This window comes from Aethalodelphis obliquidens, unplaced genomic scaffold (genome assembly GCF_003676395.1).
Source record: "Aethalodelphis obliquidens isolate GAN/ISIS:26980383/991018 unplaced genomic scaffold, ASM367639v1 scaffold76, whole genome shotgun sequence".
Taxonomy (NCBI): domain Eukaryota; kingdom Metazoa; phylum Chordata; class Mammalia; order Artiodactyla; family Delphinidae; genus Aethalodelphis; species Aethalodelphis obliquidens.
Window position 1 is genome coordinate 4,881,183 of NW_020838020.1, and position 17,357 is coordinate 4,898,539.

Sequence of the window (17,357 nt, forward strand, 5' to 3'; positions counted from 1 at the left end):
TTTGAACATTTTATATTATTATAACATTCTTTATTCTGTATGACTGTTATAAAATCTAATAGTAATATGCACATAGTAGTTAACTATTTATTGACATAATAACACTATGAAAGTCAGTGCAATGAGGTACTTCTCCATTCTCAAAAACTTTTACATATAATATCCAAAGGAAAAAGAAGTGCAGTAATATAGCTCATTGTAATAATGAAGTAAATGTAGATTGAATTTTGAAAATCTGCAAGGCAGTATTGGGACACTACAAATTATTTCATTCCAAGGAGAGTTTCCACTTTTTTTAAGTCTCTAAAGAGTGTGTGGATAGTATATGTAGAGTTGTTCTCCCTATTTAGTCAGAGACTGCCACCTTTAGGAATATGTGTATGGTACTAATTCAAATGATAACATAATGGCCTTGTCAAGAATCTTTGCTTTGAGAGAGTGTTTCATATCAAAATGAAACTGAAACTGTATGCTCATCTCCAACTAAGGTGGTTGAGTACAGGTTAGGATGAGATCCTGTTCTGAGTTCCTGTTTTACAGTATCATTAACAAATAGAAACAATTCAACAGTTCAGATTCTTGCTTCTGTAAAATATTCTTCAGTAAGATAAAAAGACATTTAATTATTATTAACAAATAGAATTTTATAATATTTATATTTTTATTTAATTTAGAAAGATAAGAATCTGTGCCTTAGTAGAATGATTTAGAGATTTACAGAAAAAAGTTTACTACACTGTTATTGCATTTTACTGATTTCCAAAATAAGTCTGTAACAAGTTCAAAATCTCTATACTTCAGGTGCTTCGTCAAGATCAAGGGGACAATAATATTAGCAGTTTCCCCGTGATATTGTATAAATTATAAAGTGCTTTGAGGATATGTCATGCTGTATGCATGCCATAAATATATCTGTTGAAAAATGTAATATATTTGGTGTTTTAAGGAGATATCTTTAAAAAGTTACAGGCTATGAATTATGTATATTGCCATTATGGCTCTTGAAATTATCGACTTTAAACTACTGGACACTATATTAAAAGTACCTAATTTTTCTTTAAAATATTTGTAAATTTTTCAAGTTTTCCAAAAATCATTAGGAAAGTTTCTTCAACTATTTCATGTCAGTAAGTTAATATACAACAGAAAACGGAAATGTATAAAGCTATTTATGATCATCAGTTATATGGTACACTGTAGATTTATAATATGATTATGAGACTTAGTTTACTTGAACTTGGACATTATCTAGAGTCATATCTAATATATGCTAATTTGACATAAGTTTATCTGAATTTCTTATTAAGAATGGTAGGGAATAAATTTACCTTAGTCGTGTTTTTTCTTTGTTTGTTTTTTGTTTTTTGTTTTTTTTTTACTTTCAGTAAGAAGAAAATAGTGTTTAACATTTAATTCCTGACATAAAAAAGGATCAAGGAAGCAGATAGAGAAAAACAGCTGGAGTATACAGATATTCAGTTTGGTTTTGCTTTAAAAAGGCTTCACTCTAGAAAGAAAAATAAAGGAAATGGTGGTAATGATTCCAAGAGGCCTTAAGTGCTTTGGCACAACAATAGGTAAATAACTCCACTGAAGTAACTCATTGATACAGAGAACTGTTGCTAACTTGAGGCAACATTAATTTCAAAAGTTCTTAATAATCTAAGCAAATGCATTCATATTGGTAAATCACACATTTTCATATGTGACTGGTAGATCATTTTGTTTTTACACCCTACTTTGCCATTTCTTTTACAATTCAGTGTGGATGTTAACTACAACCAGCATTCTGAATCCACCTTGGAAGAGCAACATCATGTGTGATTTAGTATATAATGTTGTACTTATTGGTAAAATAACTCTAAACTTTTTCTAACAGGAAAATGTTGGGGATAGTATTAGACACTTAGTTTTCAGGCCAAGTTAGCAAGTAACATCAGTAGCTAAATCCTGAAGCTTTATACACATGTGCATGCACACAAACATATAGACACACATACACACACACCCCATGCTCCTCTCCCACCAACACACACAAGCAAGAAGAAATAAAACTGGAGAGTTTAAATTCTATTTAAGATAAAGTACCTTAGGTCAAAGAAAATTTGAAGGGAAGACACAGACTAAAATACAGTACCAGTGTATTGATAGGTCCTATCTGTGCAGTCCATTGACTAAAATGTTAGCTTAGTAATTTTCAGACTGCAAGTAATCACAAAATATAGAATGTAAATATTATAAAAGGAAATGAAGAAACAACAACATATTGATTATCAGTACACGATGTTTAAATGACTAATACTATACCTAAAAGATTGCTTGGATATGAAAAATTGATATAGTCTTTTTTCCTCTAATTAAATAGAAGCAGTAGTCTGAAGAGAGGTTTTTATGCCAAATATGTAGCTTTCTTTTTCAAAATTCAGATACAAGGAGAAGGAATATCAATAATCTCAACCAGCATACAATTCAAATAGATTATAGATAATACACTAATTCAATTAGTATATCCAATTTAGCAATCTATATTTGTTATACTAATATTAACATTGAATACCATTAATTATTCTTTTTCAATAGGACATGTTGTCAAATTTTAAAAAGATCTTAGTAAATATCATTAGGACTTATAAATGACTATGTATGTGATTGAATACTTGCCCATTATTTCTATATTTAAGGAATTTGTTCATATTTTCAAGCTACTTATACATATTGAATGTGAATGATCCAAAGAAAGAATGATCAAAATTTTATTTTAAATATGGATATAAACAAATTTTAGTTATTTTAAGTAAGTTTTTCAAGTAAAATTTGGCTTTGAATAATGATTTCTATTGTTAATACTTTTAAATGTTATACCATTTTCTTCATTTATTTAATAGTCTACATTTTTTCTAAGTTAATAGAAAAGATTTTTAAAACCTGACAAGAAATAAAATAAAGTTAAGGAAAGGCATTTTTGAAAAGGAAAGGTTTAATTCATTTTAAACTTTGTTTCCACTGTAATGTATTACAACAAATTTACTTATGTCGATGAAAGAAAGTAATTTGTTTGACTTTATATTTACATTTTATGAAAAATAAAGGATTAAAATAGCTACAAAGCAGGGAAGGATGTGAATAGCAAATTCCCCCATTTCTTACGTGAGTGTAGCTGTTGCTATAGCTACTGAGTGTCTTGCCTTCAACATTGGTTTAGATTTGACCTTCAGATTAACCTATGACTCCAACATTATGGGTGTATGCTATAGGGTATCATTTTCTTTCTTCTTGTTTTTTTTTTTTTTTTAACCAACAGATGAATTGCCTGTAAGGTAAAACCCACGAAGAATACATACTGACAAATTTCAATTTACATAGACTGAAAGGTGATTATAAACTATGCATGTATGAATTTTTCCAAATTATTTACCATTGAAGGCTATTTATGTATTCCATTCACCATTTTATTTCCTGAAATAATTTATCTTCCAGATATACTTCTTTTATAACTGTAACTTTGAAATTTCTTCAACTTTGCTCTCACTACTGAAATTATTTACAACTTTATCTAGTAAGGTTATAACACTGCTAATTTATTCACTTTTAATTATATTTAGATATGACACTTTTTAATCTGATAGGTCTTTTATCATTTCTTCTTTATTACACACAATCACTTACAGATAAAAATATGACTTGGAGGGGCTTCCCTGGTGGCACAGTGGTTGAGAGTCCGCCTGTCGATGCAGAGGACACGGGTTCGTGCCCCAGTCCGGGAAGATCCCACATGCCGTGGAGCGGCTGGGCCTGTGAGCCAAGGCCACTGAGCCTGTGCATCCGGAGCCTGTGCTCTGCAACGGGAGAAGCCACAACAGTGAGAGGCCCACATACCACACACACACACACACAAATATATATATATATATATATATATATATATATATGACTTGGAAAAATAATGTATTTACATATTAATTTAATTGTTATATTTCTATGTACATACTATAGAAGTACTCTGAAGTCCAAAGGTATATTGGCATTGACAACAGAAAATGAGAGACATATTGAGAAAAATAAGTTTAAGGTAATGACTTTGAAAATAGTCAAAGAAGTAATTTTAAAGGGTATGTTTTAGATAATGTTTGGAGACTACAGTCATACCATATAAGGCTATACAAGATGTTCAAGACACATCTCTAAAAGCTGCTATTCATAAAAATCACAATAATAATTTGTTTCCCTGGAGTTTTATAGTGTGGTGGCCTTTGGACTGTTTATATGAAAATTTGTGCATATAAATGAAAAGCATAAAAAGACAATAGTAAAAAGTAAATATGTGGGTAAATATATAAGGCTTTTCATAAAATTGTTATTCATAAATAGATATGTTTACATTGTTAAAACATTGCTAAGGGATTATTGCATTGTAGGAATAAAATATATGAGAACAAGAACACAAAAAGTAGAAAGGTAGTAAATGAAATCAAACTGAAGTAAAATTCTTACATTTTTCAGGATGTAGATTATTTCTGGAATAACCTGATGACTTAAAGATACTTGCTCTACTATCTAGAACAACAAATAACATATAACACATAAATAGATCTAAAAAATCAATAAGCAAGATAAAGTAAGATGGTAACAAATATTTGATTCACTTGAAAGAAGTATGGTAATGAGAAACAGAGAATCATAGATTAACAGAAGCAAATAACAAGAAGGTAAATTTTAACCCAACCGTAACAATAATCACCATAAAAGTAAATGGACTAAACACACTAATTAAAGGCAGAGATTTAAAAATATTGAATCATATGCTGTTTAAAAATATTTTAAATATTGAGAACAGAACAGCTTGAAATAAAAGGGGAGAAACATGTATCATTGCAAACACATTGAGTATTAGAAAGTTGATGTAGCTACATTAATATAGAAATACACATTATGGCCAAGTTAAAGAGGGATATTTCACAGTATAAAAGAGTCAATTCATCAAGTTATAATAATCTTAAATGTGTACACACTTAATAACAAAACTACTTTAGAGCAGTAAAACTGACAGAACTACAGGAAAAAGTAACAGTAATATTATGTGATTTGGAGAATCTTCTCTTGGTGTTAGGCTAATAAAAAATGTTAGAAAATAAAAGATTTGAGCAACACTATTAAACAATTTGACCTAAATGACAATTGCAGAACACTGTAGCAACCACTGAATGCATGTTTATTTTCACTTGTACGTAAAACATCCATTAAAAAAGTATCAATACATTTCAAATGATTGAAATAATGCAGAATGTGCTCTTTGATCAAAGTGATATTAAATTAGAAATAAATAACAGTACTGTATATTAAAAAACTCTAAACACTGGGCTTCCCTGGTGGCGCAGTTGTTGAGAGTCCGCCTGCCGATGCAAGGGACACGGGTTCATGCTCTGGTCCAGGAAGATCCCACATGCCGCGGAGCAGCTGGGCCTGTGAGCCATAGCCGCTGATCCTGCATGTCTGGAGCCTGTGCTCCGCAATGGGAGAGGCCACAACAGTGAGAGGTCCGCATACCGCAGAAAAAACAAAACAAAACAAACTCTAAATATTTGGAAATAAAATAATATAGTTCTAAATAGTCCATGATTCAAGAAATCAAGAAAAAATTTTAAACATATGAACTAAACGATAATAAAAACATCAAAATTTGTAACATACAGATAAGGCAGTACTTAGAAATCTTATTGTGTATGGGAAGTAAATAATTAATTTCTATGAATTTTATTTTATTATATATATTACTCTCCATAAAAAGGGAGAAGAAAAGATAAACATTGAGGAAATTATCTAATTCAGTGTCACACCAAATAAAAAATTGATCAATGGAGATGATGATGATAATAATGATGATGATGTTATACATAAGTCAGGTAAACTTTAAAAGTAAGAACTTCTGGACTATTTGAATATGGTGACATTAATATATTTTTCATAATATTTAGTTTTAATTACAGTTTTGTTTTATTTTGTATCTTTCTCCTTCAGTTATCAATATCTCCTTTGCTTTCTAAATGTCTTCCAAATGTGAAGGAAATTATATACTTTCAATGTTTTACTTTCAAAATTAGAGGTCCCTTTTTTTCATATTCTTTCAAAGTTTTCAAAGCTTCATATTCATAGTTTTGCGTATTGATTTCAGTCAGACTGTAAATTTTTCCAAGCAGAAATATTCATTTAAAAATAATTTATCAGGGCTTCCCTGGTGGCACAGTGGTTGACAGTCCGCCTGCTGATGCAGGGGACACGGGTTCGTGACCCGGTCTGGGAAGATCCCACATGCTGCAGAGCAGCTGCGCCCATGAGTCATGGCCGCTGAGCCTGCGTGTCTGGAGCCTGTGCTCCGCAATGGGAGAAGCCACAACAGCGAGAGGCCCGCATACCGTAAAAAAAAATAATAATAATAATAACAATTTATCTTATTGTATGTTGAAATATTTATTACTGTTATTTGTAAAAGTTCAGACATCAATGAACAGAGGAAAGATAAAGGAGAAGAATCATCACTACTCACACACTATTCATAAAGCTTTTCTGAACCAATTCCTGCTTGAGGAATTTTAGAATGTCTTTTCATAAGAAAACCCTCTGTAAAAAAGTCAAAATCCATTTTGTATCTTAACAAAATATTATTTCTTCTTGTAGCCCTCATTTTCCTTAGAAAGGGTAGCAGTGGGATTACAGGATTTGGATTCTGTTTTGGCACTTGTAAATTTACTGAAAGGTATAAATTACATGTACTGTTTTAACCTCCTCTTTTAAAAATATTGACCTTGTCCTGTCTTTGCACAGGTGAACCTCCTCCTTTTTACCTGCTGTAATTTTAAATTATCCCATGTTGCAAAGCTTCATCATCAAATACATTTGGTATACCAACACAGATTTCTATGTCTCCTCTATTAATCTCAAGTCTACTGATAAAAGTTTTGACATTGTATACAGTGTATAGAGGTGATATGGATTATCAATATTGGTGTGGCAATTAAGAAGCAGTACACGGAAACAAACTCCAATTTCTTGTTCTGACTTTAGCAATAAGTATCCAGATTTTATTTATAATTGAATTTTTGTTTCATCACTTTTAAAATATAGAAATAAATTGTTATAAACACTCACTTATTTCTTGTAAGAATAAAATAGAACAATAAAGTATAGAAAAGTTTTTTCAAAAACTTCAAAACATTTAAAATCAGACATTGATATCACTTGATGAACATTTTTAAATTAGCTTATGTAATTTTAATTAACAGTAAAGATATCTCAATGTATTGAATCCCAATGTTACTATAAGTAAAAAGCAAAATATCAGTTATTTTATTGATTTTTTGCATATATTATTTTACACATACTTAAAAAGTGCAGGATGTTGTTTCTATGTCTCTTTTCAAATTCTTGTATAATCATAGGAACTTGATTTGTGGATGTAGTTGAAATTTTGGAATGCAGAAATTAGGGAAAACTGTGTGTTTCCCTTAAAAGATATGGTTTATTAGACATTTTGCAATGATTGAATTGATCTTTAGTGCATTATTTTCCTTGTATCACAATCAACATTTTAGCAGAAAATTGGAACTCAACACATATGCTTTGAGGCAGATAATCTAATAATTAGTAATAATATGTATTTCTATCTACTAATGGAAAAAACATGATTAAAATGGTTAATGAAGGGGGAGACCAAGACAGTGGAGTAAGAGGATGTGAAACTCAACTTTCCTGTAAACATATCAAAAATATATCTACACAGGGAGCAATTATCACTGAAAACTAACTGGAGACTGGCAGAAAGACTCCCATACAACAAAGGCTGTAAGGAAAATCCACACAGAATTGGGTAAAAAGGGAAGAAAAGTGATTAGGTTGAGACCTGTGTCCCTGGGACGGGACTCAGAGGAAAAGGGAGGTTACATGGGCAGAGATCCTCCCTGGGGAGTGAGTGATTCAAGCTACATACTGGATGCCCGAGGCCTGTGGTCTGCCACAAGGAAGAAGAGCCACCTTAGCTGGTTGGAAGGCCAGTAGGACTAACAGGAATTCTGTGGGAAGCCTGGACTCTCCTTGTGAGGAGCATGAGCACACATGCTTGCTTCTGAATCAGGGAGGTGAAGGTGGATTAAAAATTGCACCAGTAGCTGGTCAGTACTCCATGAGCACACCAGAACATGACACTTCCTGACACCAGTGATTGCTCTAACACCACTTGATTTCTGACTCAGCTCTGCATTGTGAAGAGGGCTTGGCTGTGAGGCACGAAAGCAGAGCTTGGCTGTGAGACATGAAATCAACTCAGACCCTGCCATAAGACAAAGAGGTGGCATCTTCAGACCTACATGGCATCTGAGCAGGGTATGGGCAGCCATTACAGGCCCTAACACACAGCATCAGAAACAGTCTGGATCTTGAACCCCAGGCAAACCACCACAGCCTGTGTCCTGACACATGCTGAATGCCAACACCAGCCCCACCATGCCAACACTGCTTGCTTCAGCACTGCTTCCCTTGGGGGTGAGATTGCCAGTGCTGGGAGGTGGGAGAACACATGTTTACAGGGAAAAAATCCAGCTCAGATCTGACCCTCAGGCCTTCTGCTCCAGCAACTTGAGACCAGACTTCCACCCTGATAGGGCAGTAATGGCCACTGAGAAGCGGGGAAGCCTCAGTTCACACTTAGCTCTGGCTCTAGACATCTCATCTTCAGCCCCACCTCCCACCAAGGTGAGAGATGCCAAACAAACCTGAGAAAATATGTGACTCGTGTTCACATCAATCCAGCTCTCCCACAAAGCCACTGTGCACACCAATTATATAGGGACAATCACACACAAGTAAACCTCTTCAAGAATGCAATAGGTAATTGTATCACATAATTTCACAGAGATAGGAAAAGTTAAGCAAAATGAGAAGAGGAAGGAATGCATCTCAATTGAAAGAGCAAGAGAAAACCCCTGGAAAAATAACTAAAGAAACAGAAACAGACAACTTATCGGATAAAGAATTCAAAGCATTAGTAGTAATAATAGGAATTGGATTAGGGGAAATAATAGATGAACATAGTTAGAACTCTAACAAAGAACTAGAAATATATAATAGAATGAGTCAGACCTTAAGACTAAAATAACTGAAATGAAAAACACAAAAGAAGAAATGAATGGCAATCTAGGTGATACAGAAGAATGCCTATATGATCAAGAAGAATAATAATGGAAATCACCTAGTGAGAACAGCAAGACAAAAAACAAATTTTAAAAATGTGAACAGTTTAAATGATCTTGGGGTAACATCAAGCTTACCAATATTCACATTATAAGGGTCCCCGAAGGAGAAGAAAGAGGGAAGAGGGTCAAAAATGCATATGATGAAATGATGGCTGAAACTTCCCAAACCTGAAAAAGGAAACAGATATCCAGGTACAAGAAGCACAGAGGGACCCAAACACGATGAACCCAAGAGACCCACACAAAGATATATCATAATTAAAATGGCAAAAGGTAAAGATAAAGAGATAATTCTAAAGACAGCAAGAGAAAAACAAAGAGTCACATACAAGGGGATCCCCACAAGGCTACCAGCTGATTTTTCTGCAGAAACTTTGCAGGCCAGAGAGGAATGGTGTGATACATTCAAAATGTTGAAAGAGAAAAGCCTGTAACCTAGGGTAATCTACCCAGCAAGATTATCATTTAGAATTGAAGGAAAGATAAAGAACTTCTCAGACAAGCATATACTAAAAAAGTTCATCAATAATAAACCTACCATCAAAGAAATGTTAAGGGGTCTTCTCTAAGTGGAAAAAATGCTATAAGAAGAAGAAAGAATCTATAGGAAAGGAAAAATCCAGCTAATAAAGCAAATATATAATGAAGGCTGAAGATCAACCACTTAAATAAGCTAGTATGAAGAGTAAAATACAAAAAAATTATAAAATCAACTGTAATGATAATAATCAGTAAAAGGATAAACATGAAGATGTTAAATATGACATCCAAAACACAAAAAGTGAAGGAGGGGAGTAAAAAATGTAGATACAGTAGAAGGTGTTTGAACTTAAAGGACTACCTGTTTAAAACAAGTAGATATAGTTATAGCTTAACATATATGAACCACATGGTAATCACAAATAGAAAACCTAAAATAGATACACAAAAACTAGAGAGAAAAGAACACAAGCAACCACTAAAGAAAATCATCAAACCACAAGAGAAGAAACAAAAAGAAGAAAGAACAGAGAAGAACTACAGAAACAACTTGAAAACAATTAATAAAATGGCATTAAGTACATACTTATCAATAATTACTTTAAATGTCAATGGACAAAATGTTCCAATCAAAAGGCACAGTATGGCTGATTGGATTAAAAAAAACAAGATCCATCTATATGCCACTTTCAAGTGACTTATTTCAGAGCTAAAGACACACACAGACTGAAAGTTAGGAGATGGAAAGAGATATTTCATGCAAATGGAAATGACAGGGAAGCAGGGGTAGCAATAATCATCAGACAAAATAATATTTTAAACAAATCTATAAAACAAGACAAAGAAGGATGTTATAAAACAATAAACAGACCAATAAAAGAAGAGGATATTACCCTCGTTAACATATATGCACCCAAAACAGGTGTGCCTAAGTATAAAATCAAATATTAACAGACATAAAGGGAGAGATTGACAATAATACAATAATAGTAGGGGACTTTAACACCCTACTTTCGTCAATGGACAGATCATCCAGACAGAAAAATCAGTAAGACAACAGTGACACAATAGACCAGTTGGACTTAATAGATATCTACTTCACATTACATTAGAAAACAGCAGAATATACACTCTTTTCAAATGAACAGGGAATAGTCTCAAAAATAGATCACATTTGGGAGTTTCCTGGTGGCCTAGAGGTTAGGATCTCAGGTTTTTGCTGCTGTGGCCCAGGTTCAGGCCCTCAGGTTGAGCAACTGAAATCCCACAAGCTGTGCTGCATGGCCAAAAACAAACAAACAAAATAGATCACATTCTAGGCTACAAAACAAGTATCAACAAATTTAAGATAGAAATTATATCAAGCATTTTTTTCCAACCACAATGGTATAAAACTAGAAATCAATTACAGAAAGAAAAATGAGAAAAGCACAAACATATGAAGACTAAACCACATACTACTAAAAAATCAATAGGTCCAGGACATAATTACAAAGGAAATCAGATAATACCAGAAGAAAAATGAAAATGGAAACATGACTTTCCAAAATCTATGGATTGCATCAAAAGCATTTCTAAGATGTAAATTTATACTGATATAGCCTACCTGAAGAAACAAGAAAAATCTCAAATAAACAACTTAACCTACCATCTAAAGAGTTAGAAAAGCAAGAACAAACAAAGCCCAAAGTCAGTAGAAGGAAGGAAATAATAAAGATCAGAGAGGAAATAAATTAGAGACAAAAACAAACAAACAAACAATAAAAAGAATTAGTGAAACCAAGAGTTAGTTTTCTGAAAAGATAAACAAAATTGATAAACTTATAGGTAGGCTCATTGAAAAGAAAAGAGAGAGGACTCAAGTAAACAAAATAATAAATGAAAGAGTAGAAATTATAACCAATACCACAGAGACACAAAAAATCATAAGAGAATACTATGAACAGTTATATGCCAAAAAATTGGACAACCTAGAAGAAATGGATACATTTTTGGAAATATACAAACTTTGAAGTCTGAATCAGGAAGGGACAAACAATCTGAACAAACCTATCACTATTAATGAAATTGAATTTGTAATAATAATAATAATAATCATAAATTCCAGCAAACAAAAGTCTGGGACCAGAGAGTTTCCACAGGGGAATTCTATCAAACATATAAAGAACTTATGGGCTTCCCTGGTGGTTGAGAGTCCACCTGCCGATGCAGGGGACGCGGGTTCGTGCCCCAGTCTGGGAAGATCCCACATGCTGCCATGGTCGCTGAGCCTGTGTGTCCGGAGCCTGTGCTCCACAATGGGAGAGGCCACAACAGTGAGAGGCCCGTGTGCCACAAAAAAAAACAAAAAACAAACAAAAAAAAAACCTTATACCTATCCTTCTCAAACTATTCCAAAAAATTTGAAGATGGAACATTCCCAAATCCATTCAGGGCCGTCATTACCCTGACACTAAAACCAGATGAAGACACTACAAAAAAAGGAAAATTACAGGCCAATATCTCCAATAAATATAGATGCAAAAATCCTCAACAAAATATTAGCAAACCAAATTCAAAAATATGTAAAAAGGATCATATACCATTATCAAGTGAGATTTATTCCAGGGATACAAGGATGGTTCAATATTCGCAAATCAATCAATGTGATACACCACATTAACAAAGGAAGTACAAAATCACACAATCAACTCAATAGAAGCAGAAAATCATTTGACAAAATTCAAAATACATTTATGATAAAAACTCTCATCAACATGAATATAGACGAAACATAATAAAGACATGACAAACCCACAGCTAATATTATATTCAATGATGAAAAGCTGAAAGGCTTTCCTCTAAAATCAGGAAGAAGACAAGGATGCACACTCTTACCACTTATATTTAACATAGTATTAGAAGTCCTACCCACAGCAACCAGACAGAAAAAGAAATAAAAGTCACCAGAATTGGAAGGGAAGAAGTAAAACTGTAACTATTTGCAGATGACATGACACTATATATATATATATATGGTGTCATTAAAGTCTCCACCAAAAAATTGTTAGAACTAATAAATGAATTCAGTAAAGTTGCACAATGCAAGATGAATATACAAAAATCTGTTGCTTTTCTATACACTAATAATGGACTATTTGAAAAGGAAAGCAAGAAAATAATCCTGTTTAAAATGTGTCAAAAAGAATCAAATACCCGAGAATTAAATTAACCAAGGAGGTGAAAGACTTATTCTCTGAAAACTGTAAAACACTGATGAAGGAAATTGAAGATGATACAAATAAATGGAAAGATATTCAGTGTTCTTTGATGGAAGAATTAACATTGTTAGAATGTTCATACTACCAAAAGCAATCTACAAATTTAATATAATCCTTATTAAAATACCCATGACATTTTACACAGAAGTGGAACAAATAATCCTAATATTTATATTGAACACCAAAAGACCCCAAATTGTCAATGCAATCTTGAGAAAAATGAACAAAGCTGGAGGTAGCACACTCCCTGATTTCAGACTATACTACACAGCTACAGTAATCAAAACAGTATGGTACTGGCACAAACACAGATATATAGATCAGTGGAACAGAATAGAGAGCCCAGAATTAAACCCACACACAAGTGTCCCATTAATCTAAAACAAAGGAAGCAAGGCAATACAATGGAGAATAAACAGTCCTTCAATAAGTGGTGCTGGGAAAAATGGACAGCTACATGTAAAAGAATGAGATTAGAATGGTTCCTCACACCCTATACAAAAATAAACTCAAAATGGATTAAAGACATTAATGTGAGCCCTGAAACCATAAAACTCATAGAAGAGACCATAGGCAGAACAATCTTTGACATAATTCATGTCAATGTATTTTTGTATCTGTCTCCTAAGGCAAACGAAACAGAAGCAAAAATAAATAAATGGGACATAATTAAACTTAAAACCTTTTGCACTACAAAGGAAACCATCAACAAAATTAAAAGACAACCTACTGAATGGGAGAAAATATTTGAAAATGACATGACTGATAAGGGGTTAATATCCAAAATATATAAACACCTCATACAACTCAATGTCAAAAAACAAAAACCTGGATTAGAAAATGAGCAGAAGACATGAATAGATATTTTTCCAAAGAAGGCATACAGATGACCAACAAACACATGAAAGTTGCTTAATATAGCTAATGGTCAGAGAAATGCAAATAAAAACTACAATGAGATATCACCTCATACCTGTTATAATGGCTATCATCAAAATGACACGGCACTAATGTTTGTGTGGATGTAGAGAAAAGGGAGCACTCATACACTGTTAGTGGGAATGTAAATTGGTGCAGCCACTCTGAAAAACGAGAGGGAGGTTCCTCAGAAAACTGAAAATAGAATTACCATATGATTCAGGAATTCTTCTCTTGGGTCTATATCAGAAGGAAACAAAAACACTAATTTGAAATAATACATACACCTTAATGTTTATAGCAACATTATTCACAATAGCTAAGATATGGAAGAAACCTAAGTGTCCATCAACAGATGAATGGACAAAGACGATATGGTATTTATACATACAATGGAAAATTACTCAGCCATTAAAAAGGGAAATTCTGTGATTTGCAGAAAGTGGATAAACCTAAAGAATGTTGAGCTTAGCGAAATAAGTGAGACATAGAAATACAAATACTCTATCTTATCACTTACATGGATAATCTAAAAAATAAAAAAAAAAATGTGTATAACAGAACAGAAACAGACTTACAGATATAGAAAACAAACTAGTTGTTCCCAGTGGGGAGAGTGGAGGGGATAGGGGCAAAATAGGTGAAAGGAATTAAAAGATGCAAACTACTAGGTATAAAATAAATAAGCACAGGGAATATAGTCAGTATTTTACAATAAATCTGTATGGAATATATTCTATAAAAATATTGAATTATTGTTTGTACACCTGAAACTAATACAATATTGTAAATCAACTATACTTCAATTTGAAAAAAGGGCAAATGAAACACTTCTTCAGCTTAGGTCAAAATGAACAGACTTTGGTATTCATATTAACATTAGAATATGAACTGTGATTGTAATCAAGGATTAATCAATTTTGTATCCCTAAAGTCTAGCAGTGAACTTAACCTATAGTCAGTGCTCAAATTAATGTTCTTGGGTGGATCTTCTAAGCCATATTATGTATTCTACAAATGTATATATATGAATCTCATTCCTTCCTTCTCCATTTTCACTATCTTCCATCTTCTGGTCTAATATTGGCAAAGATGAAAAGAGGAACCTCAGGAAAGAAGCATCAGAAAATGTTATAGTATCACAACCCTTCATACACTGGGAAATGTTGAAATGGTTCAGTTGTACATAATTTAACACAATGGCAAAAATTTTGAAGACCACAATAGTTATCTTGGTTTCAAAGGTCAGTACGCACATTGCTTTACATCTTCTGAAGACTTGAGGAAAAGAATAAATGAAAATTTTTTTCTCATTCTTCCTATGAGAAAGGGAATTCTTTCTACCAAATTTTTAAAATTCTTTTTAAATTTTAAAATAAAAAAAAAATTCTACCAATACCATATTCTCCTGTCTCCATTGCCATTTAGATTTCAGACCTTTTATCCACACTTAATGGCTTATAGTTGATAAAGCATCTCTTCTCCCAAGGGAATCTTTGAATTTTAATAGGAATCAAAGCCTAAGGATAAAAGGATTAACCTCAAAAATAAAACCTCCTTTGGATTTTTCTTAATTAACACTAAATGTTTATCTACTCTGTGTATAAAAGTGACCTAGGATATTGAACTTTAATGATATTCTTTAGCTTGTTCTGTTACTATTAAGAAAAAAAAACTGCAGCAATCTATTATTTTAATGGTGTAAAGTAGTTGTATACAATGGAAGATTTTGTCTTTTATGTATGCATGATTTAGAAACTCCATATCTATTGTGGAGATTCTGCAAATGTGCCAATAAACAAACATTTTCAATCCTTTTTTTAGTATCTAAATATAACATGATTTTACGTGTACACATGATGAATTAGAGAGATGAAAAATATGTCATTGATGTTGGTTATACTTTGTAAAATCTACAAGGGATTTACTTTAAGTAGATTAGAACATTTATTTCAGATTCCAATGGTGATATTTTAAAATTTTATAAACTATCTTGCAATTCTTGTTATAAAATTGAAAAAAAGATAAATTGAAGAAAAATTTAGTCATAGTCACTTTATCGTCAAGGGTTTAGAAATAAACCTATCTCAACATTTCTAAGGGGCTTTAGATAGGATTCATGGATTTTATCACATAATACCCACCCACAGAATCACAACTCTATTGTAAACATTTGTAGATATTGTACAGTTTGAAGTTTATTTGGGAGAAATTAGCTTATTGAGAGCCTTTTCTAAAATGCAAAGTAATCACTATCAATTTCATACTCAGCAATCTCAGATACTTTCAAGTAAAACAAGATGGAGTGTGGGAAATGACAATCAACAGGAAAGATTTAAGGTGATCAGGTGGGTGGGTGAAATGGAAAGATTTTGGCCATTTAGAGTTGAAGAATGTGAAAACAAAGTAAAATTTAAAAATTGACAGTGTAACAGACTCTTGAAAAACTGTAATTTGAAGATTGACTATTACAATGCTTAATCTATTTTTCCAAATATTCTCATTCTTTTTTTTTCTCTAGTTAACAAATAGCAATTCTTCTATTTATAGAAAATGTAGAATTTTCCTTCTTAATTGCAATTTTTCTCTCTCTTGGATATTCTTGTAAATGTTTTCAGGTAAAACTAGTTTAGCTATATAATCCATAAGTTTCACACTTAATTTACCCTCCTCTCTTAATTATATAGTCTTTAATATTTATGCATATCTAGTAGTGGTAGTCTGGGAAAAAAGAGCCTGCTGTTTTCCCAACTACAATTACCTATAACATATACTTTTTCTTCATATGAAATGAAAATTTTATGATTTACTAAAATTGATCCAGGCATTTCAGCTTGCAGAAACATACTAGAGTATAACACTTTTTATTTGATACTTTCCATTTTCTAATACTATTCTACCTGTTTCAGGAATCTCATGATCCTTAACTCTAGCACACATCTGCTATCTCATCACATCATGGTTGGATTAGTTATTTCCATTGGAAATCAGGCTGATTGTCTTATTCTCCTTCTCTCCTAAAATATTGTTTTGCAAGTGTTTGAACAAAGGTTATGTGAATATCTTATCACAATGCCTTTCTGTTTTAAAGTATTTCACAAAAGAGCCCGGAGTATCTCATAGAAGAAAAGATATATATTTTGAAGAATATGAAGTAAGTACAGACTGATTAATACATTAAAAAATTTATTGAAAAATATAGGTCTAAAACATTGTTAAGGCTTATATATACTGTGTTGCTGAATCATCTCAAAGCCTCATGTGTATTAAAGTACAGCTACATTTATTTTAACTAATAGAAACTGAGTATCAGAGTTGAAATATCATTAAAAATAGTACTCTCCCAGGTAAATAATAATAACAGTTATAGCCTATATATACCTAGATTGAAGTGTTATCGATGCTGATTGAAAATACTGAGGAATATTATTTTAAAAACAAATATAAAAGTTGGCAT